This window comes from Pinus tabuliformis, chromosome 9 (genome assembly GCF_031772625.1).
Source record: "Pinus tabuliformis cultivar Carrire ecotype Pingquan chromosome 9, CPIR1, whole genome shotgun sequence".
NCBI lineage: Eukaryota > Viridiplantae > Streptophyta > Pinopsida > Pinales > Pinaceae > Pinus > Pinus tabuliformis.
Genome location: NC_142307.1, coordinates 450,045,877 through 450,059,124, shown reverse-complemented (window position 1 = coordinate 450,059,124; position 13,248 = coordinate 450,045,877).

Sequence of the window (13,248 nt, the reverse complement as noted above, 5' to 3'; positions counted from 1 at the left end):
AATAGTTTAGCAGAAAACATTAAGAATGTAAACAGTCAAGACAGAGAGCATTTAAGCCAGTTCTGAAATATCATTCCTAGTTTAACATTCAAATTTCATAGAGACACATATGATTATTTATAAACATGAAGAGAAAAAATAATAAACATGAGATAGAGAATACTTATTTGATTTCTGCTTTACACAAGAATCCTATGAAATGTCCTTACTTTATTCCTTGATCCAGCAAGCCAATCTAGTCTTGATTACAATAGCTCCTTAACTTGAGAAGAAAATATCTATAGAAATTTCTTTGAATCCACACTCAATACTTCGAAGGGTGAAGTATTTATATAAAAAGTATTTACAAAATATCTTAAAACAATAAGAGAATTAATCTATGAAATCAAAAGATCTTGAAGCATGAAGATAGAGACAGATGGAAAATTACACCATGCTGTCCCTTTTATTGTGATTGTGTTGGCTGTTTTGCAGTTCGAATTTGAGCTCTTTAAGCTGGATGCTGGAATCACTTTTTTCTTTAACTTTTGAATGATACTCTTTACCTGTTACTCTTTGACCCTGCTTAACTGTCTTTTCACCTGCCTTTAGATTTACTATGGTAACTTATAGTAAATCTGTCATTTTTACCCACCATTCATTTTTAGGCAACTTTATCTTGAGCATCTTTCTATATATCTTGTCTTCCTCAGTGTATTTGGAAAAATTTGGATGAAAAATATATGCTTTACCTTGTGCTCCAGGAAGAATAGATTTTCTAAAGTATCGTATAATACTTTCCCTGTTGGCAATGCTTTGACCCCTGAAGTGCTTGCCTATTCTCTGAACAATTTCTCTAGTCTGTCAATATAATCTACTTGGGTCATAAGTTTGTTATTGATTACCCTGGGATTGGGAAGGCCTTTATTTATCAAAATTTGAAGCTTTGCCATGAATCTTTCAATACCAACTTGCAAGTCATGGCACTTTTTCTCTAAGTTGAGCATAAGGTTTCTTTTAGAGAGAACCTTTTTGATTTTAAGGATGGTTTCTGTTCTATCTTTCACACCAAGCTCACCTAGTTCATACCTTCTAGGTCTTCCTCGCCTCCTAGGTCTTCCTTTACCTTATATATTGCTTCGGTAGCCACTTTCACCAGTTCTGTTTGCTCAAATATTACTTGAATTGATGGCCAAATATCATTGACAGAGTCAATGATATTGGCCCAGAACATCTCCTTAATTTCTCCTAGTGGCTTTTGCAATGTTAAATCTTTTTCAAGGAACTTTATTCTCTCACCCATCCTTAGGGATTTTTGTGCTTCATCTTTCTATTGTACTTGGGCAAGCTGACAGTGAGTTTCTAAGCTTGACGCTTTCTCCTCAAGTGTCTTAAGCTCTGTTGCCTGGATGGACATTTCCTCCATGGTTTTTACTAACTCTGTTGTTTTCTTTGTTGAAGTACCTGTAGTTGTAACCTCTGTTGTGACTGGTAGTGCTATAGCAGGTGGAGTTGTTGGTGCTAAAGAGGCTGCCAATGTTGAAGGGACTGTAGTTGTTACTGTGGGAATGCTAGCTGTGGAGGTAGTGGGCAATTCACTTTGTTTGGACTGAATAATTTTGTCCAATTCTTTCTCAGTTTCTTTTAACTGATTATTTAGCTTAAGGACCAAGTCCATAAGCTCTTCTTGTTCCTTCTAAGTTTCTAGGACTTTTGTTGTTTGTGGATGATGAAGATGTGTAATTTTGAGCTGTTTTTTCAAAGAATCTTTGTCATCATTTTCCTTTTTAATTAACCTTTCTGCAGCTTTTACATCTTTGGGATCATGTCCCAACTCTATGATTAAGTCCTCTAAGGACTTGATTCTGGTATCTTTGGCTTGTGAGGAGGCCTTTCCTAGTTGAAACTGTGCTGATATATTATTTAGCGAATTCCACAATTGGTGTGCTGCAATGGCTTTACTTGTTAAAGTGGAATATACCATCTCTCCTGTCTGTTTATGCAATTCAATATGGTCAATAGGATGTATGTCCTTTGCCAGCACTTTAAAATCCATCTTCTGGTAGTCAGCTGCTGATCTGGGTTGCTGAGTGGTGGGCTTCAGGAAAGTCACTTGTATTTTTCCTTCTTTCACATCAAAGGCTGACATAAGCATTGTTTGGTTGGTGGGAGCCATTTTGAGGTACTGTGCATAGCTTTGGGCTTTTAACCTTTCATTCCTGGCCTTTATTTCCTTGTACTTTTCTCTAATATCCTGGTCTTCCTCAGTTGGAATCCTCGATGAGGACACTTCCACATTTTGCTATTTTTCCAACATGTGAGCATGTGATGTGGAAGGTTCTTGTGTTCCTCCAGAGGGAGTAGCATGCCTGCTCCCTTCTCATTATGTGCTTGTGGCTCAAACTGTTTCTTCTGTGAATTCCTGCTCGGAGAAAGGATTTAACCTTTGCCTTTTGGCATATGTTTGTGAAATGGCTCTGCCTGAAGGAGTTGCCTCCTCCTTATCTCTTTTGAGGTTTCTCTCCTCATTGAGAGGAGTATGCACAATAGGGGGAGTACTCACAATCTGCTATGTACTTGGCATAATCATACATGATATCAGGGGGCTATCCTGTGGTAAAAATGGACATGAAGTCTAGAATGATTTCATCAACATACTCATTGGTAGTATGGCCTAAAAAACTAGATATCACTGACACAATGTCCTGGCCAAGTTTAGAAAATATGGTCCACATGTATGGGGGAGGATCCTTTGGAATGTGTTTCTCTTCCACAATAAAGGTCTAGAATACTTTAGCGAGTCTGGTAGGGGTAACCTTGGGGAATTTGTTAAGCAGGTCTCTAATGGAAATAGGGGTCAGATTTTGTCTTGGTTGAAACTGCAACATTTCATTGATGGATTCAGTAGTTATGGTAAAGAGTACATCTTGGTTTGGAGACATCACTACGCTTAGACTGGGGCTTTAATTGGTATGGCAATAATGAACAATTTCAGGGAAGATATGCACCTCTGGGAACTGGTACTTGGGAAAATTGGATTCCCAAAGCCCAATTTGGTCAGCTTGGTTCAGGTATTGGTCCCTGTATCGACAGTATAGTTTAATAGGGGATTCATGGACAACAGTGTCCTTGATTTGGAAATCTTTGTCTGCTAAAGGGAGATGGTCTAAATCCAGATGTGGAGTGGTAATTGGACAGACATCCACTGAAACTGGAGAGGCTATTCTTAGTTCGTGTAGATTTAAGAATGGGGAAAAGGATTTTTTAGTTAAATTGGGCGCAAATTAGTTCAATTCAGAGTAGTTTGGGGTTGTTAGGAAATTCTTTCACTTAATTACATGATAACTTAAAGCAATTAACTAGTAGGTTTGGGAATGAGACAGGGTTTCTTAGTGAATTCAAATAAATACCTGGTTTTGGCGCTGAATGGGTCAATGGATGACTGTGTACAATTGCAGGAGGTGTAGGTGACTGAAGGGTGGACTGGAAGTTTCAATAGCTTCTGCAAGTTGGCGGTTGGATGTGGGTTGACAGTCGCACGTAGTCTATCACTTGCATGGAGGTCTGAGTGTCTTTTTCATGATAAAACCAAAAAACAATGAGTTTTTTAGTTATATTTGGAAAGTCAACTATTTGGCGGGTACATGGGAAAAAGGTACATTTGGCTTTTAGTGGAAGATGAGACGTTTTGTCATCTAGCGAGAAGCGGTAAGCGAGTTTCATCGCACTGCTTTTGGGGCTAGAGTGGTTTTGGCGGGAGGCCACCTGATGCAATCGGGTGCCACATAGCATTCGGGCCCAAAAGAAAATTTCCCATATCTGCCAGGTAAAGGTCAAGCTTCAAAGGCCTCCCGGTATGGTTAATAACTGTTAGATGGAATGGGGAGTGATTGCACGGTGACCAGGGTGAGGAGTTTGTACGAATGGTAATGGATGGGCCCGACGGATGTTTAAGCACGTCAAGTTTAATCAAATGATGGTTTAAGGCGAGTTTAGGGCATTCGGGAGTGTTTTCATTGGTGGAGGGTTTTGGTTATTAATTAATTGTTGATCGATTAATTAACCCATCAGTTGTGTTATTGTATTAATAAAGTTTATTTTTCAAACTTTTTTGGGGCGGGGTATTAATATAAGGGATTTGTTATATAACTATATGGGAAGGGTTATTGCTTTTTTTTTTTCGGGATTTAATACATATAAAGTTAAAATTTAATATGAAAAAAAGCTAAACTGTAATGTATTCATTCATTTGTTGTTGTCATAACACATTAAAGTGTTTTTGGGTTTTTTGAGGAAAGGGGTCTTTTCATGGGGGCATGATCACTTTTTCTAGGATAACAAGGTTTTATCCTTAGAGAAAGGGGTTTATTAAGGGAAAATGACTTTTCCTTAGAAAAATGATGTTTTTCTTAGGAAAAGGGATTTGTTTGGGACTATGAGTGAATTGAAGGGGGTGAATGTTCATGAGGGGAATTTTAGTACATAGGACCTATAAGTCATTGGACCGAGGGTTCGGTTCCTCCAGATGTTGGAGAAATGCTCTGAGCCCCTTTGAATTAAGATTTTGGGTACTTAAGACTTTTATTGGAAATTAGTTAAGTGAAAGGTGTAATGAGTAAGGGAAGCTAATCAATTTGACTTTGTGAAGTTGATACATGTCCAATTTTCATCTATACTTATAACTTTGATGATGAAGGTGATCAATATGCTTTTATCTAACAATCATCACAATTCTCCAACCTTTCTTCTACTTACCCACCTACTCATCCTACCATTTTTTCTTCTCTTTATTAGGGTGCACTTAAGCTGGCAAACCCTTATCAAAACTTTTATTTTATTTTACAAGAATATTCTGTCTAAGTCTAACCTTATTACATGCAAGGGCTCATATTAAACAGTTGAGCTCCTTTTATTTACTCTACCTAATCTAATTATCTGCCACGATTAAATAGTTTGGTCAGATTTTATTCTCTATCTATAAGCATAAAATTGAAAACATGAAATAGTCAAGTTTAAACATTTTGACTATCATGGATTGTGGCAAAGGTAACAAGCTACACACAATCATTTATTCTACATCAAAAGTAACTAGGAGTGGCATTTTGACTTTCACACTTTCATGGTCTTTTCTTTTCTTGGGGTTCATTTTCAACTTTTTTGAACTTTTTTATTCTTTTTGTCCTTTGATTTTTCCTTTAGTACATACCCTCTTTACATTTTTTAATTTTTTTTTTAAATATGGAAAACATTTGCAGAAAGAAAAGTTATGTACATATTACAGATTTAATCTCAGCCATTCAAAAATTATGACTCCTATTGGTATAGGAACCTAACAGCTAGCACATCATGGGTTTATCAAACTCGTCCCAGAAGATGCTCTACACAATTTAGGAATCCCGATTGCATGGTGAAAATTTGCAGACATGCAGGAAGAAGGAAAAATTCGAGCCATTGAGTATGACAAAATCCCTACTGCTAGAGAAGAAGAAGAAAAGGAGGATGAGAAAGAAGAAGAAAAAGAGGATGAAGAAGAAGATGAAAAATAGGATGAAAAAGATTATAAGGTACAGGAGGATGAACAAAATTCTTAAAAATAGAGCAGGGAAGAAGAAGAATCTCTAAGGGTGTCTTCAGAGCCTATGGAGAAGGACGTAGCAACTGATTTAACTGCCCTAAGTACACCTATCAAATCAAAGAGAAAGAGGCAAAGGCAAACTCCACTTTACTTCAGGACAAGGAAGAGCACCAGGATTAGACAATGGAGACCTAAAACCCCTACCAAAACTCCAATTGTCATAGAGGACTCACCAAAACAACAAGAGAAAGTAGTCCCTCTAGGGAAGAAGGTAGGAAAATGAATATCAACACAAGATTTTCTCAAGTCACCAATCACCTATGTTAGGAGACTTGTCACAAGGTCAGCCTCAATAAAAGGAAAAGGTGTCCTATAGGAAACCTTGTCAAACCTACAAGAAACACAAAAAAAATATTAGGAAAAGCGGCAAGGGAAAAGGGAAGGAAAAGAGGAAGGAATTACTCAAGAAAAAATAGAGGAAGAGGCCCAGGAGCTGAAGGATCCTAGCCCATGTCCAAATCTCAGCTTCTACTACAGATTCATTGAAGGAGGTAGGGTGATACCACAAAAATTTTCCATTCCTCTATTATTTTAACTTGAAAAAGAGAGAGAAAGGACACATATGTGGATGCAGATTGCTAAATCAAAAGGGGTAGAGGATGTAGGCCACATGGAAGAGAAGCTGCAAGAAATGGACAAAGAATAAAGTAGCATAAGAGATAGTGAAACAATAATGAAATCTCAGTTAGAGGTTGAGAACACATGGATAAGAAATCATCTACAGTAAAAGGAAGGCCAATTGGAAACTATGAAAGTTTATCCATGGAGGCAATTCAATGCAGTATTCCAGCAAAGTCATATGACTTATACCTCAAAGAATAATGGTTGTAGTTTCAGATAATAAACCTAGCACAAAGAGGAACTACGCCTTTCCAAGAATACAGGAAATTCATTGACCTCTGTGATCAAATAACCCTAGAGGATAGAGAAAAGATATCTGAGTTCTACCTAAAAAATTTAGCTCTGAGAGATTTAAATGTGTTTGACCCAAATCCAAAGCTAGGGGACTTACAACTAATGGCCTTGGAATCTTGGATGAGTCATGAGGAAGCCAGAGCTGCATAAATGAAAAGGGTATTGGAAAGAGAAGCATAACCCCTTTTCATCAGAGTAGAACAGTCTAACCCAATGGCTATCATCGGCACTCTCAACCTCATTGCAAATGATCCCAAGCTTGCACCACGATACCTTGCTGTAGAAGAGGAAGTAGTCACTCATTTTGAATACATGCTAATATTTCTAGGACATGACAACCAGAAAGCCTGCCAAAGGAGATGGAACACCTTACCCTATAGCCTAAAGATCAAAGAATATCATTCTCCTAATAGAATGAGGGATGAAATAGAGAGAGCCCCAAGGTATAAGCAAACATTAGAGAGAATCAAATTTAACTGGATTGGATTCAAACTCAGCCCACCATTGCTTTTAGGTATGTTAGAGGGGAGAAATGAAGAAGAAGAAAGAAAGAAGTGGGAAGAAATAGAGAGCAATATAGGGTTTTATCCACAAGAGGAGGAGACTACAGTAGAAGCCTGGAATGTTAGGGAGGCCACCAAAGCAATGAAATACTTGGACATAGATTGAGTTTCTCAAAGGATGAGCAACATTTTCAATATGGGGGTGATGATGAGGCTCATCAATAGTTAAATTATATCGACCTTAATGAACCTCCATCTTACTAAAATCAACTTTTCTCATCATTCTTTACATGTTTTAATTATGTTTTGCTTAATGAGGAGAGTAAAGATGAGATGTCATGTCTAGTGGTCTAGTGTGCATTGATTACAAGTTTTGGAGCAAATTTTGGCTAATTAAAGTGTAGGAACTCGAATTGAGACAAGAAAGAGGAATTCTAGGAGATAGGATCTCCCTCCTTAACTCCTCACTCACTTGAAGATTCCTCAATCAAATCTCATCAGCTCAGAGTTGCAAGAAACCGAATCATAAAGTTCATTGGCATCCAAGCCAGTGACGGTTGAAGACCATTTGATCTCGAGATTGGAGTCAAGCCTCCCTCAATTTAAAGAAGTTGTTGATAACTTCAGTTGTATAAATCAAGAGGCCTAGGGCCTCAATATGATTTATATTTTTTGTTCAAGATACCTAAGCAGTTTTCGAGTTGAAGCATTGTAACCAAGAAATCTTATGTATTTCTAATTTCTTTAATGAAAATGAGCAGCATCCACTAGAACCAACACAGATTTGACTTAGAGGGCTGAAGCTCTTCTGTTAGGGCCCAACCCTAGCAACATAGGTTCCTCTTGTTGTATATGTATTCTTAGGCTATACTAATAGTTAGTTGTTAAATTGATTTTGGTATTGTTAATTTTCACATATTTGTAGATTTAATTAGTTTGCTTCCATTTTTGGATAGTTTTAACAATATCATTATAATGATAAGAATATATTCCAAAAAGGTCGACAGCAAGTGGTTTCATCTCATTTCTCCCTTTCAGAGACCATGGTTTGAGGAACACTTCTCATACAGCCCAAAAAGATAGAATTCTTGTTTTTTGTGTAATGTAGGGTTTTCTTGATAATTAGGTCATTACCTTCTAGTTTCAGAGGGTAAGTTGCAATTGGTATTTTTTGATCTCTTAGGTTTTGCACTAATTTCATCTTGCTTTCATATTGGTTTCAAGCACTTCCATGCATGCACTTAGCAAGTAAATGGTGACAACTCTGTTTTATTCTATTTGAATAAACCCTTCTTGTCTTTAATGAAGTTATGAATGAATACCAAGAATGATGTTTGCTGTTGCAGGAGTTCTAAATTATAGGGAGACCTAACCTCATCAGCCTCAACCAAGCCATATCCACCCATGATTACCAAAAGTCACTAAGGTCTGAATTCGGATTCTTGTCTTATGAGGGAAACTTACCATCTTCATTGAGAAAATTCAACCATCTCAAAGCTTTGGCTTGAGTTCTAAGTAAGTTCCTACCACTCCCACCTTCTAGACCACTCCTTAAGCTTTTGGCCTGTTCTTGTAGTAAAACATGGGATCCTGTAGGTGAACTACTACTTCCTATAGATATCCTGTAGGAAAACCTGTAGTAGCCTATTTTCAGCCCGAATTGAGAAAAATCATCACTAAAAGCTTCGATTAGGTCCCTACATGCCCTCCAAGTCATCTGAACCATTGTACTCCTTTTCCTTCACACCTGTCTCCCTTGCCAAAGAAGCAAGAAAGATTAGCATTTACATTTGTCAAGCAAAAAGATAAAAAGAAAAAAGTTCTTTGATATTTATTCTTGCACGTAGCAGTTAGCACTCTCTAGATTAGATTTCATTCTTAGAATAGTTAAAACCTCACATGTGTTCAATTAGTGTTCTTTTGCAAGAAAAGTATGTTAGCAAGTAGATAAAAGATTTCATGTTGTTTTGCAAGCATTTCTTTCAGTCTTTCCTTCATGCAATTGATCTGATAATCACCCTATGAGTGACCTCAGTTGAAGATTTATTAAACAAATATATTACAGACTCATGTGATGGTGTGTGTGTTCTATGTTATTTAAGCAACGAATCAATCAGATTGCCAATACACAGAAAATAAGTGGAAAGACAGCAGAGAAATACAGTAAACAACACAAAGACACAAGCAATTTTTAATAAGGAGTTCACCCTATTCTCCAGGGCTATGTCTCCAGTCCAGCTTCAGTGGTGGCCTTGTTTTATTATGTATTTTAGCAGAGAAATTACAATGCAGGGACTCAATATGAGTTCTCCTGAATTGGATTTTGCTTGGAAGGGTGGTTCTTGGATTCCCCAAGCCACTCGGAGTACACAGACTCTTGTTCTTCCTACCAGCTCTGTGACCCTTGGTCTACAGTGGAAAGATCCAACTATGGTGCTCAATCCGGATATATTCCTCTATAGGAAGGCTTGAATCTTCAAGCTCTCTAATGCTCGATGCTGCCTGTGGTCAGCTCAGCCCTCTATCTCCTTTGCTTGGCTTTACTGCTTCATGTGCTTAGTCCTCCTCTCAGGGTTCACTGTTCACAGTCTCTCTTGGGCACTTGGACTCTTCTCTATTCCTCCTTTTTTCTCTTTGAATCCATTCCTTTGTCTCTGTTCATGGCTTTAGCCATTTGATCTCCATGCCTGTTCGGTTCCTCTCCTACCTACGTCAATTCGCCTACCGCCTGTGTGCTTGGAGTTCCCTATTCGGCGTCAGCATGAACGCTCGGGAGGTAGCCACGCATCCCCATCGGAACAATGCCAGCTTGCTCATCGATTCGTTTCTTTGGTTATGTCATGGATACGCTCTTTCTCCACCGTGGCGGTCAATGGATTCCAAATCCCCTTAAATCACGACTTAATTCCTTGTCGATTCCGCTTCTGTCTATTGGGCGTAATCTCAACCGTCCGATCTGGGCTCCTCAAGATCTGACATCATATGCATGTCGAGCACGGTTGACTTGCTCGACCAATAATGTGCGATCATGGCAGTTTTTATCTCACCTCCGCTGCCATGCATCGATCGCTGAGTGGGATCACTCCGCTCTCCTCCAAAACCTCTTACTATTCAAGGGTGCCCTGATCAAACCACCGATTTCCAGGTCATGGGTCCCACCATCGTATTTTGGTGCTTTTCTTTTCTCTGCCCACAATCCTCTGGCTCCCAACGTGAACGAGTGCTTAAGGCTCTTCCATTTCGGCCCTGTTTGCCCAGCCTAGTGTGAATCGCGCATTGAAAATCAGCTCCTTTTCCTATTCCAGGGCTCCGAGGGGCTACATCAACCTCCTTTGTAGTCTCCATGGGCCTCGGTCAGCGTGCTTTGACCGAGGTCCTCATCGTTCCATGCCGGCTGCCATGGCCACTGGTTCAGGGTGTTTTCGATTGTTGTTTTGGATTCTTCAAGGATTTGTTTCGTCTCGGTACAGTCATGGTTCTTTGATAGTTGTTTATGGATCCAATTTGGATCACGGCCTCCCTACTGAAAAGCTTTTGGACCACCAAAATTTGGTTTTCTTCAAGCATCGACTAAGTGAGGAAACTGTTGTCTCACTTGTCCAATCTCAATCCTCTTCGCACTGCTCAGCTTTGAGTCTTTAAGCCCAATCCTGAGGTATTCCACCTATCCACTTCACGTCATCCTTACCTTCCTGTCCAACACCGTATCTTCCTGCAACTCATTAAGATATTCAGGTAGCAGGTCATCAACAGAAGGTAATTGACTCTGCTCTTCAGGGTCCTCAATCATTGAAGGTTCAAACAACCTCAAGCAATCTGCGTTCATGACTGAGTAGATGTGCATGTAAGCTGGTAGATCAAGGCGAAATGCATTTTCACCAATCTTCTTAGGTATCTTGAAGGGTCCATACCTGATAGGTTTTAGCTTCTTGCCTTCACCTTGCATCCTGTCCTTGCTGATATACAGCCAGACTTGCTCTGCAACTTGAAAACTCTGCTCCATCCGATGCTTATCATGCCTAGCCTTTTACTTGGCCTGGCTCTTTTCCAGCTGTTCCTGTACTGCCTAGTGGATCTCCTGGATCTGTTCAATGAACCTAGTTGCCCTGTCCACATCACTATTTCTATCAACCATGGTATCTTTACCAAAGACAAAATCCAAGGGAGACCTTGGTATTAAACCAAAGCAGGTCTCGAAACGAGATCTCTGGGTAGAAGAGTGTTTGGCTCTATTGTAAGCATGCTGCATATAACACAAGTGTTCATCCCAAAGCTTAGGGTGTTTGTTGCAATATCCTCTCAGTAACTAGATCACTGTCCTGTTAACTACTTCTCTCTGGCCATCTATTTGTGGATGAAAAGCTGTGCTTTTCTTTAATTTGGTGTCCATTAGTTCCCACAGACTGGACCAAAACATTCCCACAAATCAGGTGTCTCGATGAGATATAATAGAAGTGGGTAATCCAAAATGAACCCATACATGTTCAAAGAATAATTTTGCAGTTTGTTCAGCTGTAATTTGTTTACTACAGGGTATCAAAATACACATTTTTCTGAACCTATCCACAACAACATATAGATAATCATGACCTTTCCTAGATTTAGGCAGTCCTCCCATGAAATCCATGGAAATGCTTTCCCAAGGGTGAGAAGGAACTGGCAATGGAGTGTATAAGCCTAGTTTTCTATTACTGGGCTTGCTTTTAGCACACATAGCATGTCCCTTTACATATCTAGAAACTGTCTCACTCATTCTTGGCCAATAGCAGAACCTTTGCAGCTGTGCAACTGTTTTTCTTACCCCAAAGTGACCTGATATTAGAGAAGTGTGTGCTTCCCTAATTATATTTTCTCTCTCAGTTTGTGGAATGCAAAGTTTCCCACAATGATATAAGAGTTGGTCCTTTACATGATAGTCCAATTCTTCTACTCTTTTGCCTTGACTCAAAGTTGCATATACATCTTTAAATTCCATGTCCTGAGCATACTGTTCTATGTAGCTTTCATGCAGCACAGAACTATGCTTAAGTATGGTAGATGCATTTATAATAGGTCTAGATAACATGTCTGCAACCTTTTTATGTCTGCTCTTTTTATATTTGATGACTAAATGAAACTGTTGTAGAAAACCCATCCACCTATAATGTCTTGATTGTTGCAACTTAGTTTGGGAGTGTAGGTATTGAAGTGGCTGATGATCAGTATGTATTATTGTTCCTTTTCCCATTAAGTAATGTTTCCAATTTTCACACTCTGAACTAATTCATACAATTCCTAATCATATGTAGGATAGTTGACTACTACAGGATTAAACGTCCCAGAATGATAACATATGGGTTTACCGTGCTGTGTCAACACTGCTCCCATGGCATAGTCACTGGCATCAGTTTGGATCTCAAATGGTCTTTGTAGATCTGGCAATGCTAGTATAGGTGTTGTACTAATTTTTTCTTTCAAGGTGTCGAAGGCTTTCTGCTGCTTGCCTCCCCACTGAAACACCTTGTTCAATCCTGTCAAAGCATGTAAGGGAGCTGCAATTGAGGAAAATTTTGAAATGAACTTCCTCCAATACTATGCTTCTCCTAAGAAGCTTCTCACTTCTGTAGCAGACTTGGGTTTAGGCCAGTTTACAATGACTGCCACTTTAGAGGGATCTATTTTCAATTCACCTCCCCCTACTATATGACCCAGATAATTTAGAGAGGTTTTTCCAAATTCACATTTGGAGAGTTTAACATAACGTTTTTCTCTTTTCAAAACATCTAATGTCTGCTTAATATGCTTTAAATGTTCTTCCCACATTTTACTAAAAATTAGAATGTCATCCAGATACACAATAACAAAATCATCAAGAAAAGGTCTGAGTACATCATTCATTAATCTCATGAAACTAGCAGGGGCATTGGTCAAGCCAAAAGGCATAACCAACCATTCATACAATCCCTGTTTTGTTTTGAAAGCAGTCTTCCATGCATCTTGCTCTGCAACTCTGACCTGATGATATCCACTATGCAAATCCATCTTGGTGAAATAAACAACTTCCTTCAGTTGATCTAAAAGACCATCAATGTGAGGAAGTGGATAACGATTTCTGATTGTTATCTTATTCAATGCTCGGTAATCAATGCACATTCTCCACGAGCCATCTTTCTTTCTCACCAAAACGATTGGTGACCCACACGGTGATGTGCTAGGCCTAATGAACCCTTTCTTGAG